Source organism: Thalassophryne amazonica, chromosome 3 (genome assembly GCF_902500255.1).
Source record: "Thalassophryne amazonica chromosome 3, fThaAma1.1, whole genome shotgun sequence".
NCBI lineage: Eukaryota > Metazoa > Chordata > Actinopteri > Batrachoidiformes > Batrachoididae > Thalassophryne > Thalassophryne amazonica.
In genome coordinates this window covers 40,349,419-40,373,958 of record NC_047105.1, presented here as the reverse complement: position 1 = coordinate 40,373,958, position 24,540 = coordinate 40,349,419, and the positions used below count along the sequence as shown (strand labels likewise).

The following is a 24,540-nucleotide window of genomic DNA, read 5'->3' as shown; positions in this document are numbered from 1 at the left end:
CAGCACTGAGGTCCAACAGAACAAGCACAGAGATAAGTCCACTGTCCGAAGCCATAAGAAGATCATTTGTAACCTTCACTAATGCTGTTTCTGTACTATGATGAATTCTAAAACCTGACTGAAACTCTTCAAATAGACCATTCCTCTGCAGGTGATCAGTTAGCTGTTTTACAACTACCCTCTCAAGAATCTTTGAGAGAAAAGGAAGGTTGGAGATTGGCCTATAATTAGCTAAGATAGCTGGGTCAAGTGATGGCTTTTTAAGTAATGGTTTAATTACTGCCACCTTAAAGGCCTGTGGTACATAACCAACTAACAAAGATAGATTGATCATATTTAAGATTGAAGCATTAAATAATGGTAGGACTTCCTTGAGCAGCCTGGCAGGAATGGGGTCTAATAAGCATGTTGATGGTTTGGATGAAGTAACTAATGAAAATAACTCAGACAGAACAATCGGAGAGAAAGAGTCTAACCAAATACCGGCATCACTGAAAGCAGCCAAAGATAACGATACATCTTTGGGATGGTTATGAGTAATTTTTTCTCTAATAGTCAAAATTTTGTTAGCAAAGAAAGTCATGAAGTCATCACTAGTTAAAGTTAATGGAATACTCAGCTCAATAGAGCTCTGACTCTTTGTCAGCCTGGCTACAGTGCTGAAAAGAAACCTGGGGTTGTTCTTATTTTCTTCAATTAGTGATGAGTAGAAAGATGTCCTAGCTTCACGGAGGGCTTTCTTATAGAGCAACAAACTCTTTTTCCAGGCTAAGTGAAGATCTTCTAAATTAGTGAGACGCCATTTCCTCTCCAACTTACGGGTTATCTGCTTTAAGCTACGAGTTTGTGAGTTATACCACGGAGTCAGACACTTCTGATTTAAAGCTCTCTTTTTCAGAGGAGCTACAGCATCCAAAGTTGTCTTCAATGAGGATGTAAAACTATTGACGAGATACTCTAGCTCCCTTACAGAGTTTAGGTAGCTACTCTGCTCTGTGTTGGTATATGACATTAGAGAACATAACGAAGGAATCATATCCTTAAACCTAGTTACAGCGCTTTCTGAAAGACTTCTAGTGTAATGAAACTTATTCCCCACTGCAGGGTAGTCCATCAGGGTAAATGTAAATGTTATTAAAAAATGATCAGACAGAAGGGAGTTTTCAGGGAATACTGTTAAGTCCTCTATTTCCATACCATAAGTCAGAACAAGATCCAAAATATGATTAAAGTGGTGGGTGGACTCATTTACTTTTTGAGCAAAGCCGATAGAGTCTAATAATAGATTAAATGCAGTGTTGAGGCTGTCATTCTCAGCATCTGTGTGGATGTTAAAATCGCCCACTATAATTATCAATAAGGCAAACCCTAGGGAAGGTTGTGCATGAAAATCCCAGTTGATCAGCAGTTTCTGAAATACTCAGACCAGCTTGTCTGGCACCAAAAATCATGCCATGTTCAAAGACATTTAAATCCCCTTTCTTCATCATTCTGATGCTGATTTTGAACTTCAGGAAGTTATCTTCACATCGTCTAGAACCTTAAATGCAGTGAGTTCTTGCTATGTAATTGGCTCATTAGGATTTGTGCTAACAAGGAATTGAAGAAGTGTACCTAATAAAGTGGCCGGTGAGTCTGTCTATCTATCAATATATATATATATATATATATATATATATATATATATATATATATATATATATATATATATATAAATCTCCTCATAGTCTGGTATTTGTTCATCATGCTTTGTTTACTTGCACATGGGCACACACTGCAATGGCGGAGGTTCATTTGTAGAGTTTTTTTTTGAGCTGTAGTGCAAACCCCACTGGGAGAAAAAGGAGCTCCATTGACTCTGGAGAGCTGTCTCCTCCACTCCTCTCCGCTCACCACCAGTCTCTTATTAACAATGGCACCAAGAGTATAACAGTCCAGATGTTAGTCTCCTGCTTCCACCAGCTGTGTCAGCCTCCGATGCACAGCCTCATTGACTCCTAACACAATTAAGAACGCACTGACACCACATCAGGGAGGCCAAAAAACAAACAGAAGCATTCAAGAGCTGAGAGGACAAATTCATACTTGCTCATGTGACATCATAGCAATCCTGCACTGGTTTCAAGAGACACGTGACATGACCGCGAGGTGCAAGACTATAATCTTGAGATGCAATAGCTGTGGAGGTCTGAAGAGTAACAGTACAAAAAAAGAGTCCTGTAACTGTGGTTGAGTGCTGCGATGAGAAACTGTGAGCTTGTTTCTAATTATGTGTGTAGTTATGACTGTCACAAAGCCACTTCACAGTGACAACTACAGTTGTCAGAACACATCAAGTAAGTCCATTTTAGGCCATGAGACACATGCGTCCTCATGTTTATCCCAAGATACTGTTGTATGAAGTTCATGAGAGTCTACGAACGGACACCAGTCCACAGCTTTCCCATCCAAGGCCAGGACTCATTTACAGCTGGGTGGACTGAGGCAGTGCAGAGAAAGTGTCATGATTATACACATTGACAGTCAAAGTCCCATCACTCTAACCTGCCTGCTCTACACAATAGCTATTAGGAAGTAGTGCAATAGTTCTAATCCATTCTCAACCAAAATGTTTTTACAGAGATAAAACGGTGAACATCAGATGAATCTGTGTCCAACAATGTTAGTTTATTTAAAAAAAAAACAAAACAAAAAAAAAAATATATATATATATATATATATATATGCTAACAGCTCTATCCTCTGCAGGCAAAGGAGAACTGGTCATAGAAAAGAAAAAAACTCATTTCTTTTGACCCCATACTAATATGTTGGCAATAGCACCCAAGTCATCCAGAGGCATAGAGTTTTAACTTATGGTTAGAATTTTAACCAAACAAATTTCAGACAAGTTATTTAAATTAACGTCACGTCTGAAGTTTTATACAGTGAAAATATCACTTATATATGTTTTAGTTTTAAAGTAATGCACTAATTTTGAAGGTTTTAGTGTGGACATGGTGTGTGCGCAGTGCATTATGGGTAAAAGTTCACGACAGGCGAAACGTATTTGAGACGCTCTGATCAGGCTCCACACGGACAACAGCATTAAACTCTTTGTATATTGCGCCTAAAACTTTCGTGAATATATTCTCTGGGTTTATAGACATTGTTATTGTGTTTGTTTTATGTAAAAATGCCAGAAGAAGCCCAGGTTGCTTTTCCAAAAGCCGAAATTGTGATTCAGACCGTGTGATATAACCGGCATCAAAATGCATAGAACACTGCCATCTACTGGCGATCGGTTATATCACAGTGTTGTCGACCGCAGGATTTTAAAATTATCTGTAGGTTTCCAAAACCTGAGAGACCCCACACGTGGAGATAAAAACAAATCATAGATCTGACAGGTTTAGTTGTACAGTGTGTGGTTCAGCCACATGGTAAAAACAACACACACAAACAGATTTCACACACGAACATTCCCAGGCCAAACACCTTGCTTTCTGATTGGCTGCATGTCACATTTAGCTCCTCACGTCCTTCTGAGCAGATCAGAGCACTCTTACAAACCACACACGGCAGGAATATCTGATGAGATTATATTTAAGGTCATCACGATTGTCGAGGTGTCCTTAAGATTGTCGGAAAGGGAAGATTGGGTCCGATATCGGCCTAATTATCTTGCCATGTGAACCAGGCTTGATGTTATGACGCCTCACAGAGCAAATGATTGATCTGGTATAACACTGCACTCAGTTGCTAACCGATCAGATGTTATGACGCCTCACGGAGCGACTGATTGATGTGTTATGACACAGCACTGAACATGTTTTCACTATTATTTGATTTCTTTGTGCGACTGACATTGTTATTCAAGCATTCAAACGGCGATTCCTATCGCCACACAACTCCAGCAACCACACACGGAAACTTTTTTGACAGCTGTTATTGAAAGAAACCTTGTCTCCCTAACCGGATAGAGTTGTGACATCATCACGCATGCACTTAGGCGCTGTGTAGCGGGATCTTGAAAATTTCTTTCTTTTTTATACAAATGAGAAAATTGCATATTTTACAAAAGCACATTTATTTGTAAACATCAGCACGTTACATTGATTCACTTGTATTGGTTTTTACGTAGAATGAATGAATCAACCAATCAGTATATATCACTTTGTACATTTTAAGAGGTTACATTAATGTAGTTATTCTATCCAGAATAATTTTATTTATAAAGCAAAACCATAATTCAAATCTGCTTTCCATTTCAAGACGTCTGCCTCATCACTGGACCACTGTATCCTGTCAGGGTAATTGCCGCTTTCCTCCAGCAGGGGGCAGAGCGCACAAAAACAGAAGCGCTGGCTCATTTGCTGTTTGGGTTTGTGATTGCCTTTGATTCTGTATTAGAAGCTTTGGTGGTGTTTAAACTCAAAATCAGCTTCTTAGCAGCTGAGAGGGTATGGGAAGCAAAATTGAAAGTTATCGGTTTTCTGTAGCTTCCGATACATTTTTAGACAGTGCATTGGTTTAGCGTTAAAAACGATAACTTTTCAGTTAGCGGATTACCAGTTATCGAAGCTAACTTTTTGGTTAGCTGTGCCCACCACTGCTGCCGCCATCAAAAATATGCACCTTTGGATCTGTTTCTCTCTCTGCCCCGACCTAGGCAGCACCTCTGCCTCAGTCCGTGGCGCCTCACTGCTACTAGTGGTTGAACTGTGTGTGTAACTGTAATTAGGATCGTTAAATGTAAAGGACAAATTTTGTTGTATGTATCCATATATGTACAATGACAATAATCACCTGTCTTCTTCTTCTCCACTCATCATGATTTCTACTATATATTTTTTTTCATTCTTTAATTATAGCAACATATGGTTTATGGTTGATGCTCCAACCCATGATGATTGGATCAAACAACAAATTATTCACAGTGCGGTTCATTTATTTTTTGTTATAAACTTTTCTTTAAAGGAAAAACAGAATACAACACAATTTACACCTTAGCCCCGCCTACATTTACACACACATGCACACTACATGCACACCTTTGCACACCTTCTCCTCATATGAAGCAGCGTTTGTGATGCTGAAAGGACCCTGACAACTCTCAGAATAAAGCACGTTTGTTTGCGTGACTGCACCATCAGCGCTCATTGTTAGATTCCATCAGTTCAGATTCAACAACCATTAATTGTGCTGCTTTTGTCCCCTTATTTGTTTTATAACAATAATTAGTTTTGTCATTCAAATCCAGTCGCGCTATTGTCCCCATGTTCATAATGATTTTGACAGGAAGCATAGAAAATATAAAAGCTCGAAAAACAATTGGATGTGCTTTTTTTGAAGGGGTAGGGGTGGGGTGGGGGGTGCTGAATGTTATTTGTGTGCTTATAAATCCTCATAACGCTGTGTTTTGAAGCCCTGTAGATCAGACAGTGAGCAAAGTTAAAAAGGCTTCCCTCTCCGCCAGACAAGAAGAGACAGACTCTGGAAATAATACACTCTGTCTGCCGATGTAACATTGTAATTCGAGATTCTCTCTGTCAGGCAATAAGTTTGATTATGGTCTTCATTTGAAATGTTGGATTCATCTCTTTCTCTCTCTCCCCCATGGCCTTCGCCTCTGTTTTCTGCCCCATCCGCCCTTCCCTCATTCCCCTCTACCCATCATCTACAGCAGTATCAGCATCGGCATCACAATCACCTTCGATGACTATTGAGAAAAATACACCCCTAGTTTGTTGTTATTATTTTCATAAAGCATTTGATTCAGAAAATTCAGATGGCTTTCGGTGAAAATCCTATGGGCATCCCACAGATTAAGGAGCATTACAACTGGATTAAAGACGGCCCACAGCGGCTGAGGGCGCGCCGCGCTTCGAGCGGCCATCGACAGGCTGAAATGACCAGATCATTTCCTAAGTGAAGGCTGTGTTGATCCGGGACGTCGTGTGACTACCAGAGAAATGGCAGAAAAGGTGGACATCAGCCATTTTTCATCAGATTCCACTGTTACAGGAGATTTTGTAATGAAAGACGTGGAGGCATTCGCGCGTCGGGACGAAGCCGCAATGGCGGAGAACAAAAGCAAGTCCGTGTTGGAAGTCTCACGGGACATGTTGTGACATGCCCAGCTCTCCACATTTCTCCATTTCTCGGATACTCACTCGACTAAAAAGCCACCGAAAGCCGTCTGAATCTTCTGAATGGTGGAAGACCTAACGCCATTGCCGCCACGTCTGACGCAACCGACAGGCGTGAAAAAACTCACGCATGCACACGAAGGTTCAAGCTTGGCTGATGCAAGCGCACATGATTCAAATCCATATAGTTTTTGCAAAAAATAAAAAGGTGCGATACTTTTCTAACAGACCTCGTATTGGAATACTTCTATATAAATGATTGTTTTAGGGTTCCTCATATTTATATCACTCTCTAATATATTTGTCCATCATCCTTCTCATCCTCACTCAGGGCATCAAGAATCAGTCTCAATGCTTGCACAGCTGTGAATCTTGGTATTCTAGGTCTGTTGGCCATGCTTCCTTGTAAAACAGTTAAAACAGTAAAATATAATGATTAGAGTTATTAAATTACAATACCATCTAAAGCTAGAATGTCAACAATCTCATAGATCTTCCTGGGGTTATAAGTGACCTCGAACACGTTCGGATTATACTTGCCACACGGATCGGCCGATCCTTGCAAAATTCAATGAACAAATGCAGGACAAATAGATTGACAAATTCAAAGTAGGAAACTTTTTCTGATTAAAATTAGAGAAATGGTCCACAAAAATATATGCCCGGGGTCATTAATGATCCCACTCAGTCGGTTGAGGGTTAAAAATGTATACGTATACAGTTACTTGTTAAAAATGCATTCCGTAGCCTGTGTCATGAAATAAATCTTCCATTACTTTGGGTTACTTCAGTGTAACATATTGTAATGACACATTTCATACAGGATGATAGGAAAAGCTAACCCTCAATGTCATGCCCATCACTGTTAATTCTTGTGTGCGTGCAGCCCGCTTGGTGTTTGCCAAAAGGCACCTGAAGGACTCTTAGACATGAGAGTCCTTGCTTGCCTCTACTGGTGGTTGGCTCTCACTGCAGTATTGTATCACTTCCTGTTCCGGAGCACAGCGGTGTTTTGCTGTATCTGTTAGCTGTTTAATCTGCGCAGTTAGATTGATCTAGTTAACTAGATAACGATTTGTTTCACAGTGTAATCTTCATGTGCCTTAACTAAAGCACTCCCTCTGCTGAATCACCTCTAAATTATTTACACATTATTCACTTTGTGTGTTTTTACGAATCCGCTAGCTTAGCGCAGCTACTAGCTCTTAGCCGGTTTAGCATGGCGGCTTCTCCTGTCTCTCCCGCACTTTTCTGCTCTGGGTGTGAAATGTTTAGTTATTCCTCTGCCTCCTTTAGCAGTAATGGTACTTGTAATAAGTGTAGCTTATTCGTAGCTTTGGAGGCCAGGCTGGGCGAATTGGAGACTCGGCTCCGCACCGTGGAAAATTCTACAGCTCGCCAGGCCCCTGTAGTCGGTGCGGACCAAGGTAGCTTAGCCGCCGTTAGTTTCCCTCTGGCAGATCCCGAGCAGCCGGGAAAGCAGGCCGACTGGGTGACTGTGAGGAGGAAGCGTAGCCCTAAACAGAAGCCCCGTGTACACCACCAACCCGTTCACATTTCTAACCGTTTTTCCCCACTCGACAACACACCCGCCGAGGATCAAACTCTGGTTATTGGCGACTCTGTTTTGAGAAATGTGAAGTTAGCGACACCAGCAACCATAGTCAATTGTCTTCCGGGGGCCAGAGCAGGCGACACTGAAGGAAATTTGAAACTGCTGGCTAAGGCTAAGCGTAAATTTGGTAAGATTGTAATTCACGTCGGCAGTAATGACACCCGGTTACGCCAATCGGAGGTCACGAAAAATTAACATTGAATCGGTGTGTAACTTTGCAAAAACAATGTCGGACTATGTAGTTTTCTCTGGGCCCCTCCCCAATCGGACCGGGAGAGACATGTTTAGCCGCATGTTCTTCTTGAATTGCTGGCTGTCTGAGTGGTGTCCAAAAAATGAGGTGGGCTTCATAGATAATTGGCAAAGCTTCTGGGGAAAACCTGGTCTTGTTAGGAGAGACGGCATCCATCCCACTTTGGATGGAGCAGCTCTCATTTCTAGAAATCTGGCCAATTTTCTTAAATCCTCCAAACCGTGACTATCCAGGTTTGGAACCAGGAAGCAGAGTTGTAGTCTTACACACCTCTCTGCAGCTTCTCTCCCCCTGCCATCCCCTCATTACCCCATCCCCATAGAGACGGTGCCTGCTCCCAGACCACCAATAACCAGCAAAAATCTATTTAAGCATAAAAATTCAAAAAGAAAAAATAATATAGCACCTTCAACTGCACCACAGATTAAAACAGTTAAATGTGGTCTATTAAACATTAGGTCTCTCTCTTCTAAGTCCCTGTTAGTAAATGATATAATAATTGATCAACATATTGATTTATTCTGCCTTACAGAAACCTGGTTACAGCAGGATGAATATGTTAGTTTAAATGAGTCAACACCCCCGAGTCACACTAACTGCCAGAATGCTCGTAGCACGGGCCGAGGCGGAGGATTAGCGGCAATCTTCCATTCCAGCTTATTAATTAATCAAAAACCCAGACAGAGCTTTAATTCATTTGAAAGCTTGACTCTTAGTCTTGTCCATCCAAATTGGAAGTCCCAAAAACCAGTTTTATGCTCACAGGGGTCGTTTTGACCGTTGGGGGTTTTTACGTAATTATTGTATGGCCTTGCCTTACAATATAAAGCGCCTTGGGGCAACTGTTTGTTGTGATTTGGCGCTATATAAATAAAATTGATTGAAATTGATTGAATTGATGAGGAACAAAATTCTCTGGTGTGATGAGACAACGATTGAACTCTTTGGTTGTGAATGTCAGGTGTCATGTTTGGAGGAAACCAGGCACCATCCCTACAGTGAAACATGGTGGTGACAGCATCATGCTGTGGGGATGTTTTTCAGCAGCAGGAACTGGGAGACTAGTCAGGATTGAGGGCAAGATGAATGCAGAAATGTACAAAGACATCCTGGATGAAAACCTGCTCCAGAGTGACCTCAGACTGGGGTGGCAGTTCGTCTTTCAGCAGGACAATGGTAAATGGACTACATTTATATTTATACAGGTGTGTGCATTTCCAAATCATGTCCAATCAGCTGAGTTTACCCCAGGTTAAGCTGTAGAAACATCTCAAAAATGATCTGTGGAAACAGGATGCACCTGAGCTCAATTCTGAGTGTCATGACAAAGGTTGTGACTACTTATTTACATGTAATTTCTTAATTTTTAATAAATTTGCAAAAATCTGAAAAACTTTTTCACATTGTCATTTTGGGGTATTGTGTGTAGAGGTTTGAGGGACAAAATTTCACCCATTTTGGAATGAGACTGTAACATTATACAAATAATGAATGTTTATGAGTTCAGTGGCATGAATATTTTTTTGAGTTGAAAGCTGGAACATACCAGTCGACTAGGTGAAGCCTCGTTAAGTTCCAGCTTTCACCAAATTAACTATTCATTCCATTGAAAGAATGTAAAAACATTCATTATTTGTTTTATGTAACGGCTAAAATAGATCCTTGTCATTTTTATATTATATTAATTTACAAACAACAGAAAAGGGACTTACATTTTGGTACCTCCTCAGTGCAGCGAAAAAAAAAAAATAATGTCAGAAATTAATCCAACTTTGGTGCGTCACTGCTGCTTTGACATCAACAATCCAACACAAATAAAGAGACTGTATTTCCTCTGTGCAGTGAAAAAAATCACGTCAGAAGGCTTACAGCGTAGTGGATTTGTTTTGTGTATGTGCGCGCATGTATATGTGCGTGCGTGTGTGTGTGTGTGCAGTAAGTAAGTAAGTAAGTAAACTTTATTTATATAGCGCCTTTCACAGACAGGGGTCACAAAGCGCTTTACAAGGTAAAACAATAAAAATATACAGTAAAACACTCAGTACTAAAAGATTATTGGCCATGAAAAGCCTGTTTAAAAAGTAGAGTCTTTAGTTGCTTTTTGAACATCTCAACAGAGTCCAGGGATCGCAGGGACAGAGGGAGTTCATTCCAGAGACGAGGCACTACGGCTTTAAAAGATCGGTCTCCTCGAGTTTTAAAGGAGGTTTGAGGAACCATCAACAGGTTCTGACCTAAAGATCTGAGTGTGTGTGTGTGTGTGTGTGTGTGTGTGTGTGTGTGTGTGTGTGTGTGTGTGTGTGTGTGTGTGTGTGTGTGTGTGTGTGTGTGTGTGTGTGTGTGTGTGTGTGTGTGTGTGTGTGCAGAGTGCAATGGTACCAAGTGTATGGAACCAAATTTGCACTCTAAATGGAACCAAATTGCACTCTAAATGGAACCAAATTGCACTCTAAATGCAATGCAACACAAATGGTGACATACAAAGCACCAGTCAAATGTCAAGGATCCACTCAGCCGTTATATAAAACAAAATGTGGAAAAAGTGAAGCGCTATGAATACTTTCTGGATGCACCGTACGTACTAGCTAGCTACCATATATTACATTCTTAGCTGACGATTCAAACAAGAAACAACTAGAGATTGCTACAAATTACTTTGGATGGGTGACTGGATAAAACAAATTAGCTTTTTACATAATTCAATGTCCAAGCTTATGAGTATGACTCAGCAAAAACTGAAATGAATGTATAATTGAGTTAGTCTGTGGGTATACACTGCTTAACCAGTGTGGACTTTTGTCACTTATTCTTGAGCAACAGCTCATCTTATCACTACATATTTTCTCAAACTGCATTAATCAATCAATCAACCAATCAACCAATATTTAATTATTTAAAATAAAAATCTGTTAATAATTTCATGAATGTATGATGGATAGATCCAAGAAAAAGCCAAAGCTTGTCCAGTTAGGTGCACCTTGTTAAATACAGAAAGCAAGCAAATTCATATATAGAGTGTGCAATATAGGTGATATAAACACAAGTTAACATAAAAATAAAATAAATACATATATTCATAATAAATATGCATTGTATGTGAATTTTAGAATCATATTGGCAAAACAAAAAAGAAAAATTATAAATATCAAATGAGCTACAGCTAAATAAGATCAAAATCACTGTAAATGTTAAAGCAGAAGATAATATTATGCAACGTTTAAATGTTGCATAGTCAGAAGATGAATACAAACTTGAATCATGGAAATAGAGAACTAGATACATAACATTTTATATACAGAGATATAAATAAGATTTACTTTATTTTATATCTATAGATGTCATTCCACATTGTTGTCCCCCCATTATTTTTTATGGGTTTAATTTCATTGAAAGTGCAGATATAAATAGATTGTCATCTGCATATAGTAGGCATAGGTGTATCTGTAATTTGATTACATTTTTTTCTTTGTAAGTAACTCCAGTTTTGTGGTTTGTATTGTAATTTTGTCACATGTTTTCAGTCTGTCTTGAGAAGTGCACATTTACTCTGAAATAAATTAGTACTGTTTAATTTTTTTTTTTAAAACCTAGCCTTTTAATATCCAGAGTGCAGCTCATGTCTAAGCACTCGCCACAGTGTGCTCTACAGTAAAAGCATATGAGGAACAGAATCGGAGGCAAAAGGCAGTTGTGTTTATTATTTGATAAAGCCTCCCTTATAAACTCAACATGTTGTGCAATGGCTCTGGTTCCCCTTCAACTCTGCGGCATGCCACTTCAAATTAGTCGCTTGTGGAGAGGGCCTGCCCCTTCTTTGCAAAATGCATTAGTACACCACTCAGAGCTCGTACAGCCTAGGGTTAAACACAAATTATATCATTTCTGTCATCCAATCAAATCACACTGATCTCTTGACCTGCGAGATGAGTCAAATGCATAATGAAATATGACATAGCACACAAGCTATGATTCTAATCTGGACTGACATGCGATCAGATGAGGATGACCTCCTGACCTTGACTGACAAGTGAATCGAGCACTGGGAACAGGATCCACGAGGGGGAGAAGGGAACGGAACATAAAAAGAAAGGGGGTGGGGGGGGGGGATACACGTAATTATCCAGGCTGTTTGTAGTCAATGGGAGGTTAGTTAGTAATCATCTCACTACCTGGGGTGAATGGGGGCATCTCCACCTTTGGACTTTGGACGGTTGGAGCTTGGCTAATTTATTCTCCCCATTCCCTGCCTGACTCCATGTTTCCCCTCCTGTAGTGATAAATAAACAGCCGTTTGTCACACACCAGCTTCATTTCTTCTCACATACCTGTGGCCAGAGGAGATAGTAGATGAATTTTTATTTCGTAGGGAGAACACGTCTTGGACGTTATGTAGAGTGTGTGCAGCTTTCTCCTCTCTCTCTACTCTCCCCCAGTGACTCACTCCCCCCCCCCCCCCCCTTTCCACTCCTGAACCCATTCATTCAGTGGACAGAAGCTAAGTACACAGAGGGTTAGCGTCCCTCTCTCCACCTCCTTTCATGATTTCCAAATAGCAGCAGACTGATGCATAAAAAAAAAAATACATCCGGGATGTTTCAGAGTGGGGAAAAAAACAACCGGGGGATGGACGTGTGCAGGGATGGAGCAGGAAGGGTTGTAGGAGCACAGACATGACGTGTTCGGGTTCTGTAAAGGCCAACCTTTGCTGCAGTTACGCCAACCCTCTGAGAAGGATGAGAAGTGAGGTGTAGGGTGGCTGTAACTCTATCTTTGTTCCTCTCTCTGTCCCTTTCTATGGAATCTTTGTGTTATCTTGATGCGCCTGATGGGATGTTACCACAAACCAACAGCTTTGGCTTCAACTCTGCTTGAGTTAAAGCTAAAGTGTGTACGATTTTGTGCCTCCACTGATTACAGCATTGTTTCCCTTCACGTTTTTGTTTCGTTCTTGAGCTACCGTATCGATGTGGCGGTGCAACAGGAGGGGGCACGCTCCCATGTAGATACACGAGGGCCCATTCTACGCATTTAAAAATGCATCAGTTTGTTGTTGTAGGGAATTCGTTGTCATGGCAGTCACTCGGTGGTGAGGAAGATAGTCTCTTGATCAATTCTTGGACAAGATGGTGGACGTGGTGTTGACTGAACAGGCACAGTCTTGAGGTGCACTATTTTTTTTTTATTTTTGGTTGATCTGGGAAGCTTCTGCCGGTCAGTATCTTGCTCTCCCTCCTCCCTCTTTCTCCTCTTGTCCTCTGTGTTGTTTGTTCACATTTTTTGAAGACTTTCACTCCAGTGTGGATCATTGCTCACCAGCTGGCTTGTTCCCTTGCTTGTTCTTCCAGTCAGTGGAGCAGCTCCTGAGGTTGTACTTCAGAAGGTCCTCATAGTGCTTCTTCTGCCCTCCTCTGGATCTTTTTCTTTCGCTCAGCTGAGAGTATAAGATCTTCTTGGGAAGTCGGCTGTTATCCATTCTAACGTCCTGACCCACCCACCGAAGCTGGTTCTTGATGATGACACACTCAGTGCTCTCTAGCTTGCCTACAGCCAGGATGCAGATGTTGGTACAGTAGTCTTCTCAACTGATGCAGAGGATACTCCTGAGACAGCATTGATGGAATTGCTTGAGGGTCTTCAGATGGTGGCGGTAGGGGTCCAAGTCTCATAGCTCTACAGCAGCATTGGCATGATGACAACTTTGTAGACAAGGAGTTTTGTTTCATGTCGAAGGTCTCTGTTGTTGAGAACACAGGTGCGTAGTCGGCTGAAGGCTGTTCCTGCACACGTGAGTCGGTGTTGGATCTTATCATCGATGTGAACGTTTGATAATCCGTGTCTGCTCTGGTATGGAAGGTGGATCACTTTCTCCACGATGTGTCTGTGCATTTTCACAGCAGGTAACATTGGATTGACCACGTTGGCTGGAGTCTGGTACAGAATCCGTGTCTTTATCAGGTTAATGTGAAGGCCAAGCTTGGTTATTGAACAGATGGTTATGAATGCTATGGTCCATTTCTGCTACTAAACATCCCTAAATCCTACACGCTGTAGCTTTAAGAGCAACGCACGGATAAAGGGAGCGATTCAGCAGAAATAAAGTGAGTTGTATCATCAACAAACAAATACGTCACATCTTTCAGATTGAGCATCTGAAAGCAAGTGATCTTTGTAGTCTGACAACCACGATTTCCCTTCACCTTGTTACATTAAACAAGAGCTCACTCTGCACTAGTAAACAGGATCATTCATAAATATACAGTATAATCTTCCTCTGGGAGACTGATGGCACACTGAATGAAAATAGATGATACTCTCAGATTCTTCTTAACGATAAATCCAGCAGGGTTTTTTCTCCCCAAATCGGACTGCATGCGTGGAAAGGAAAGATAACAGGGCCCGACTTTGTCTCTGTGTGTAAAGTGCTGCGCGGTGGATACGGGGAGGTGTTGGGATGAGAGTGCTGGAAGTGGTAGCAAGTGGGGAATTTTCAACATAAATCACACTGTGACAATGCTCTCCAATAAGCAGATAAGTGCACATTAGCAGATCTGTCATCGTCTGTCTCCGAGCTGTTGGTCCGGCCCTCTACTCGAAATGAACGCTTGACTTGAGAAGACTCCAAACTCGAGGATTGAATGTGGCCTGAATGTACTTACACTCTTATTGTGTGGCTTGATGTCTGGCGAGATTAGTTTCAAGAGGAAACGTTCATATTGTGTGGGTCAAGGGAGCCATCTGTTATATTTATGTAATAATGTTGCTCTTATCTAATAGCTTACAGAACAAGATCTGATTACCTCATCTGATCTCTAATACCGATTAGGTAACATTGATGAATATTAAATGATACTCAGTACTAAACACAATGCCGAAATTATTATCAATGACTTCAACATGAACGTTTATGAATTCTGGCATAGCAACAGGAATCAGAGGTTGTATGCTCTTGTGTTTTATTGTGTTATGATGTTTTCTTTTCCTTCAGAAAGATACTTATTTTTAATAAGCTTTTGTTAGTATGACAAAAGCACATATTTCTACCAAATAAACTCAAATAAATGATATAATCGGTATCACTTTATTCCTTTTGGTAGACATCATGTGCAAGACTTCATGTTTTTGGTATTCTATTGTGTATAGTAGTGTGTGTGTGTGTGTGTGTGTGTGTGTGTATGTGTGTGTGCGCGTGCGTTTCCGCAAGCACACAGGTGCGCGCGACACCACCTGTAGCTGTGACCTATGGTACAACCAGGTGCCCCAGTGGTTCACGTATCCAATGAGGTCAGATGGATCACAGTTTAGGTTTGGAACAGTGGCCTATTTCTGTCATTTTGGTGTTTGGTTGGTGTTATTGCTCATTTTCCGAGAAAATGTTACACAAAGGGTTATCATACCACAGTCGGTCTTTGAGACCAATCAGATTGTCATATTTCTTTCCCTGACCTGTTTAATTACTGAATGATAGAAATGGAGCAGGTAACTCTGTATGATCGGACTTGGGCTACCAATATGTAAACCTCGACTCAATTCCCAGTCAGGCTACCTGCTTGTGTTCTTGAGCAAGGCACTGGCATTTACTAACACTAGCTGTAACCAGGTGCCAGCCTTGTCTGAGGAAGTAGCCTGTGATGGACTGGCGTCCTATCCAGGGGGAGTTGTAGATTGTCATCCACTTCATGCTACACAGCAAAATCACCAGTGTTAAATTGACACTGACAGTGTCTGTATGAGTCCACACTGGGTCAATGAGGAATATATAGACACTGATAGTGTTAATTTAACACTGGTGGTTTTGCTGTATATCTTATCCGGAGATGACCACCAGCATCAGTGGTCCTCAGGAGCTATATAGGAATTGATCATATGGTAAATAAATGGTAAATTGACTTCTTTTCCATCTACGTCAGACACTAAAAGCGTGTTACAATAATGCCTCACATTCACCTTGATGTGAGGGTGCTGCCATACAAGAAGCTCACTACAAACCAGGAGCACCTAGGGGATCAAGGACCTTGCCCAAGTGCCCTTAGTGATTTTCCAGTCACGCTGAGATTTGAACCAAGGATCCTCTGGTCTCAAGCCCCAATGCTGAACCACTAGACCATCACCTCCTCAAAGACCATCACCTCCCCTATGCCATTAATCTACTTTATGGACTGTAAACTACTTTCTTTTATCAAACTAGCTTGGGGTGTAGTATGACTTAATTTCCAAAGCTACATATACATGAAAAATACTGCAATATTTATGGCCACATGACGACACTGTCTACATGTGCAACAAGCTTTTCTGTATATTGAATGTGTTACTGTAATTCACACTCTGGAGCAGAAGAAGAAGCTCTGAATGGCAAAAAAAAATCTTCATTTATAATAAAAAAAAAAACTAGAAAATTTAATAAATCATGTTCTCAAACTGAAAGACCATGCTTTGGAATAAAAAGAGAGAATGTAACATTCATACTGCTTGGCACACTTGTTTGGACTGTGTGAGGCAACAAGAACACCAACATCAAGTCAGTTAAAGTCTATTATTTTGTGCATTTTCTTGTGTTACAAATAAATGATAAGACACAGCATTTTCAATCATTTAATTACATTGAATATTTACCTCAGCTGTGATAATCAGTTCAGTGGTGAAAAGAAGCAGTTTACTTGCATTTTGTCCTTCATGCAATAACATTAATTAGCTCATTAGCTTTAACACAGTGTTTGCACTATTATTAAATTATGCACCAAAATGAACTTTGCTTCTTGTTGCATGCAGCAGTAGCACCATGTTTCAAAAATAAAAGTGACTCATACACCGGTGTGACTTACATATGTTTATACCCTCTTCATGATGCATTTTTGAACAGATGCAATAAATACTCCAATATGAATGAATTAACAAATTAATTTATTCAGCACACACAGGTCCAGAACAATGAAAAACGTACAAAGGAAGAGAGAAAGAAAATAGTCCAACAATGCACCCATGTGCCCAAAAGGGTGTAAACAGAAGCAAAAGCTTGTAAATGCCTACCCCTTTAACCAAAAATAAATGATACATATGTACATAAAATTATACATACAGTGGAGAAAAATAAGTATTTGACCCCCTTTCAGTTTTGCAGGTTTTCCCACCTACAAAGAATGGAGATGTCTGTAATTTTTATCGTAGGTACACTTCAACTGTGAGAGACAGAATCTTCAAAAAAAAAAAAAAAAATCCAGAAAATCACATTGTATGACTTTTAAATAATTTATTTGCTTTTTTATTTATTTGCTCAATTGCATAAAATAAGTATTTGATCCACTACCAACCAGCAAGAATTCTGGCTCTCACAGACCTGTTAATTTTTCTTTAAGAAGCCCTCTTATTCTGCACCTTACACCTGTATTAATTACACCTGTTTGAACTTCTTACCTGTACGTATAAAAGACACCTGTTCACACACTCAATCAATCACACTCCAACCTGTCCACCATAGCCAAGACCAAAGAGCTGTCTAAGGACACCAGGGACAAAACTGTAGACCTGCACAAGGCTGGGATGGACTACAGGACAAAAGGCAAGGAGCTTGGTAGAAGACAACAACTGTTATGATTATTTATTAGAAAGTGGAAGAAAGACAAGATGACTGTCAATCTCCCTCGGTCTGTGATTCCATGCAAGATCTCACTTTGTGGGGTAAGGATGATTCTGAGAAAGCTCAGAACTACACAGGAGGACCTGGTCAATGACCTGAAGAGAGCTGGGACCACAGTCACAAAGATTACATTAGTAACACATGATGCTGTCTTGGTTTAAAATCCTGCAGGGCAGCAATCTCCCCCTGCTCAAGCCAGCACATGTCCAGGCCCATTGGAAGTTCACCAGTGACCATCTGGATGATCCAGAGGAGGGATGGGAGAAGGTCATGTGGTCAGATGAGACCAGAATAGAGCTTTTTGCAGTCAACTCCACTTACCATGTTTAGAGGATGAGAACAAACCCAAGAAAACCATCCCAACCGTGAAGCATGGGAGTGGAAACATCATACTCTGGGGGTGGTGTTCTGCAAAGGGGACAGGGTGACTGCACCGTATTGAAGGGAGGATGGATGGGGTCATGTATTGCGAGATTTTGGCAAACAACCTCCTTCCCTCAGTAAGAGCACTGAAGATGGGTCATGGCTGGGTCTTCCAGCATGACAATGACCCCAAACACACAGCCAGGGCAACTAAGGAGGGGCTCTGTAAGAAGCATTTCAAGGTCCTGGAGTGGCCTGGCCAGTCTCCAGACCTGAACTAAATAGAAAATCTTTGGAGGAAGCTGAAACTCCAAACCTGAAAGATTTGGAGAAGATCTGTATGGAGGAGTGGACCAAAATCCCTGTTGCAGTGTGTGAAAACTTGGTCAAGAACTACAGGAAACATCTGACCTCTGTAATGGCAGACAAATGTTTCTGTACCATTTGTTAAGCTTTGTTTTTCTAGGGGATCAAATACTTATTTTATGCAACAAAATGCAAAATAAAATTAAAAATTAAAAATCATACAATGTAATTTTCTGGATTTTTTAATTTTAGATTCTGTCTCTCACAGTTGAAGTGTACCTACGATAAAAATTACAGACCTCTCCATTCTTTGTAGGTGGGAAAACCTGCAAAACAGACAGGGGGTCAAATACTTATTTTCCCCACTGTATACCTGTCATAACTAATACAAAGTATACATTGATCCATGAATTAGAATTTCAAAAAACACAAACATGCAAGTAGCAGTACCCCAAAAAAGAGAGAAAAAAATGAAACAAAACAGAATGAATAAAACTAATTTAACATGTCATAGCAAGTAATCAAATATTTTTTATAGAGCCTTTTAAAACCAACCAAACTACCGAGTGATTTTATGTTATCTGGGCAATTATTCCAAATATTTACACCTTTAACAGAAATACAATGACTTTTTACGGTAGTTTGAATCTTTGATTTCTGAAATAATTGTAAATTATAACTGGAGTCCCTCATTCTAAACAGGTCCTGAACATGTTGTGGCAGAAGTCTGTTTTTCATTTTGAACATAATTTGTATTATGATGTAATCAATCAAGTCCCAAAATTTCAAAATATGCAAATGGACAAATAAAGGATTAGTTGGCTCATCCTAAGGTTTCTTAATAATAATTCTTATTGCTTTCTTTTGAAGTAAAAATTTAGAATTTGTGTTAGATTTTTAGGTGGTTCCCCAAACTTCAATACAGTAGGTCATTTTTGGAACAGGTAATGAGGGATATAAAGTAACTAATGGGTATTGAGGGAGGAAGTCTTGTGCTTTATACAAAATGGCAATGATCTTTGGCATTTTAGATTTAACATAATTTATATGTGTTTTACAACTTAAATTATCATCAATAAAGACCCCAAGAAATTTAGTTGCATTAATGAGTTCAATTTCAACATCGCATATTCGTACTACATGGGCTTATTACCAAATACACTCAACAAAAATATAAACGCAACACTTTTGGTTTTGCTCAGATTTTGTATGAGATGAACTCAAAGATCTAAAACTTTTTCCACATAAACAATATCACCATTTCCCTCAAATATTGTTCACAAACCAGTCTAAATCTGTGATAGTGAGCACTTCTCCTTTGCTGAGATAATCCATCCCACCTCACAGGTGTGCCATACCAAGATGCTGATTAGACACCATGATTAGTGCACAGGTGTGCCTTAGACTGTCCACAATAAAAGGCCACTCTGAAAGGTGCAGTTTTGTTTTATTGGGGGTGGGGGGGGGGAATACCAGTCAGTATCTGGTGTGACCACCATTTGCCTCATGCAGTGCAACACATCTCCTTCGCATAGAGTTGATCAGGTTGTCAATTGTGGCCTGTGGAATGTTGGTCCACTCCTCTTCAATGGCTGTCCGAAGTTACTGGATATTGGCAGAAACTGGTACACGCTGTCATATATGCCGGTCCAGAGCATCCCAAACATGCTCAATGGGTGACATGTCCGGTGAGTATGCCGGCCATGCAAGAACTGGGACATTTTCAGCTTCCAAGAATTGTGTACAGATCCTTGCAACATGGGGCCATGCATTATCCTGCTGCAACATGAGGTGATGTTCTTGGATGTATGGCACAACAATGGGCCTCAGGATCTCGTCACGGTATCTCTGTGCATTCAAAATGCCATCAATAAAATGCACCTGTGTTCTTCGTCCATAACAGACGCCTGCCCATACCATAACCCCACCGCCACCATGTGCCACTCGATCCACAACATTGACATCAGAAAACCGCTCACCCACACAATGCCACACATGCTGTCTGCCATCTGCCCTGGACAGTGTGAACTGGGATTTATGCATGAAGAGAACACCTCTCCAATGTGCCAAACGCCAGTGAATGTGAGCATTTGCCCACTCAAGTCGGTTACGACGACTAACTGGAGTCAGGTCGAGACCCCGATGAGGACGACGAGCATGCAGATGAACTTCCCTGAGACGGTTTCTGACAGTTTGTGCAGAAATTCTTTGGTTATGCAAACGGATTGTTTCAGCAGCTGTCCGAGTGGCTGGTCTCAGATGATCTTGGAGGTGAACATGCTGGATGTGGAGGTCCTGGGCTGGTGTGGTTACACGTGGTCTGCGGTTGTGAGGCTGGTTGGATGTACTGCCAAATTCTCTGAAACGCCTTTGGAGACGGCTTATGGTAGAGAAATGAACATTCAATACACGAGCAACAGCTCTGGTTGACATTCCTGCTGTCAGCATGCCAACTGCACGCTCCCTCAAATCTTGCGACATCTGTGGCATTGTGCTGTGTGATAAAACTGCACCTTTCAGAGTGGCCTTTTATTGTGCGCAGTCTAAGGCACACCTGTGCACTAATCATGGTGTCTAATCAGCATCTTGATATGGCACACCTGTGAAGTGGGATGGATTATCTCAGCAAAGGAGAAGTGCTCACTATCACAGATTTAGACTGGTTTGTGAACAACATTTGACGGAAATGGTGATATTGTGTATATAAAAAGAAACAGCAAAGGCCCAAGGACTGAGCCCTGGGGCACCCCACAACTGCACCTAAAAAATTCTGAATTTATCCCACCCAAGTGACCATATTGATACCTGTTGTACAAGTAGCTGGCTATCCAATCATGTGCTATTCCTCTGATGCCATACTTCCATAATTTATCCAATAATACGGTATGATCAATAGTATCAAATGCTTTCTGTAAGTCGAAAAACATCCCTATGGTGTATTGTTTGTGTTCAATTGCATTTGTGATATGTTCCACAAAATCAATTACAGCCAGTGAAGTGATACGATTTTTCCTAAATCCATTTTTTATATGACTTACAGTCCAGAAAATATGGTATTTTGTAGGTCTATGTTTAATTCAATGATGATTCCTGGTCATGTATCAATGTGTCCTTGAGCAAAACACTAAAACCAAAAGTGCTGAAAAGCCTGGATAGGAATTTAAGCTGTAAAAAACCATAAACACAAAACCAAACATTGATCCCCTGTAGAAGTAGATAAAAATGTAGGATCACTGGGGAATATAACTTTCAAGTATAGCCCTTTGATGATATTGTCTTACCAGCTTAAAAGAATGGGTGGTGTTACTTTTGGCTCAAACCAACTTTAGGATATCATAGACTTTCAGCAGAATCTGGATTCTGTAATACTTAATAGATTCATAGATATTAATGTCTGCTAATCTGCATGCATGAACATATTTGGACCAGATGATTGATTCATCTGGATGTGGTGGCAAAAGCTTATGTTTCCAGTTTATTGTGAGGTTAGGAAGTGGTGGTCTAACATCTCTGACTGCTTTTTGTTCAATATACATTTTGACACATCACCAGAGATAAAATCCATATGTTGAAAACAGCTTGTTCTATAAATTGATAAACAATCGTTTCAAGAATTTTTCAAGTTTCAATTTATTTTCTTTTATATAGCGCCAAATCACAACAGAGTTGCCTCAAAGCGCTTCACACAGGTAAGGTCTAACCTTACCAACCCCCAGAGCAACAGTGGTAAGGAAAAACTCGACTGAGGAAGAAACCTCAAGCAGACCAGACTCAAAGGGGTGACCCTCTGCTTGGGCCATGCTACAAACATAAATTACAGAACAATTCACAGAACAATTCACGGACGAATACACAAGAAATGCTATTGGCACACAGGTTGGCGCACAGGACATGAGGATCACCAACACAAATACAACTCCGATCTCTGGATGGAGCTGCACCTTAAACAGAGAGAAAAAACAGAATCAGGCATCAGAAAGACAAAAAAATACTGTATAATTTGCCAGCATTAAACAACAAGAAAAACAGAAATACTAAGGTGATCGCCGGCCACTAGCCCTAAAGTTCACTAAAAGACCCAGAATTTAGGGCCGCGGCCCGCTCCAATTACTAATAAATGAAGTAAAAGAGTAAAAAGCGTAAAACAAAACTGTGCCAGTATGCTGACTGTTTTATTGACGCAGGGAGATCATTCCACAGAACAGGGGCACGATAAGAGAAAGCTCTGTGACCCGTAGACTTCTTATTCACCTTAGGCACACAAAGTAGTCCTGCACCCTGAGAATGTAAAGCTTGGGCTGGTACGTAAGGTTTAATTAGGTCCGCTAGGTAGGGAGATGTCAGACCATGAATAATTTTATAGGTTAGTAGCAGAACCTTAAAATCTGATCTCACTGGGACAGGAAGCCAGTGAAGGGATGCCAAAATGGGTGTAATGTGGTTGAACTTTCTGCTTCATATCAAAAGTCTGGCTGCAGCATTTTGAACCAATTGGAGACCCCTAATGCTAGACTGCGGTAAACCAGAAAATAGAACATTGCAGTAGTCCAATCTAGAAGAGATAAATGCATGGATCAGGGTCTCAGCATCAGGTGGAAGAAAGCAGTCCTAGTAATATTTCTCATGTGGAGGCCAAAGGACAACGAAGGATCAAAAATTCCCCCAAGGTTCCTCACTTTGTCAGTGTGATGTATGACACACGAGCCGAGGCTGAGCGTTAAATGGTCAAATTGATGCAGATATCTCATTGGACCAAGAACCATCATTTCAGTCTTATCAGAGTTTAAAAGTAGGAAGTTTCTAGACATCCAACTTCTCACTGCTGCAATTCAATCTTCTAAGGATTTTATGTGAACGGGATTACCAGCAGTTATCGGCATGTATAACTGAGTATCATCTGCATAGCAGTGAAAGATAATCCCAAAACGCCGCAATATGTGCCCAAGAGGTGCTATATAAAGGGAGAAAAGCAGGGGGCCTAAGACAGACCCCTGTGGAACCCCAAATTCCATGTCACTAAGGTTAGAGGTAGTGTTACTGTACAAAACACAGTGAGAACGACTGGTCAAGTATGACGTCAGCCATGCAAGGGCACTCCCAGTAATTGTTGTGAAAGTGTAGGAACACGGACCCACAACAGGGGGCGCAAATGAACGGACAATGGAGGAAGTCAAATAACAACACTTTACTGTTGTGAATAAGCACAACAAACACAACGGATCACAACAATAGACAAAGAAGTCAATTCACAAGAATGTGTCACGTGGGCAGGCTCGAAGATAAGAGATGTCTGTCCAAAGCAGAACCGGAACCACACGATTTCCTCCGCCACCGAACCCCGGGAATACTGGAGCCGCCAAGTCCCGAACTCCCAGGTGGCCACTGCCTCCGCGTGTCGGATCTGGTACTGCTGGCGAGGAACAAAAACAGTTAAATGTGGGTGCGTTTGCACCCAGCAATCCGTATGGCGGGAAAACCACCTCCACCCCTCGTTGGAAGAATGTCTGCTATTTAACGCACAAAAGTAATAAAGGGTTACTGTCAAAAAGACAACACAGTTAGCTGAGTACGGTACCTTCTAGGTAGAGCGATATCTCAGCAAAGAGGTGGAGATGTCGTCCTGCTGATATACCACTGCTGATCAGATGATTGGTGACAGCTGTTGTAGGTGATAAGTGACAGCTGTCACCCCGGCTGCTCCTGTGAGGCGGCAGCGCCCTCTGGTGCCTGGAGCCCGCACTCCAGACAGGGCGCCCTCTGGTGGTGGTGGGCCAGCAGTACCTCCTCTTCAGCGGCCCACACAACAGTAATCCCAAAATGATTTTCCAGCCTATCAAGTAGAATATGATGATCCACTGTATCAAATGCAGCACTGAGATCTAACAGCAACAGAACGATAGTGGTGTCCGAATCCACTGTAAGCAGAAGATCATTCATCACTTTAGTGAGAGCTGTCTCTGTGGAATGATATTTTCTAAAAGCAGACTGCAGTGGCTCAAAGAGATTATTCTCAGTAAGATAGTCTACGAGCTGCCGTGAAACCACTTTTTCCAGAATTTTAGAGAAAAACGATAGATTTGATATCGGCCGATAGTTTGTCAATACACTAGGGTCAAGATTATGTTTCTTAAGTAATGGTTTAATCACTGCAGATTTGAAAAATTTAGGAACAGATCCAGAAGTTAAAGAAAGATTAATCATTTCCAGTACAGTCGGCCCAAGAGTGGGCCACAGGTCCTTA

At 41.0% G+C, this 24,540-nt stretch overlaps 1 protein-coding gene and 1 long non-coding RNA gene across 4 annotated transcripts in view; both read left to right on the top strand.

Moving 5' to 3' along the window:
* tox2 (TOX high mobility group box family member 2) overlaps positions 1–24,540 on the top strand; it is a 432,153-nt gene that overhangs the window by 279,759 nt on the left and 127,854 nt on the right. The gene's annotated exons all lie outside the window — the stretch shown is intronic.
* LOC117506573 lies at positions 9,978–14,058 on the top strand. The gene is made up of 3 exons (XR_004559505.1): positions 9,978–9,987; positions 12,648–12,652; positions 13,989–14,058. It is a non-coding gene; the product is annotated as an uncharacterized LOC117506573 (long non-coding RNA).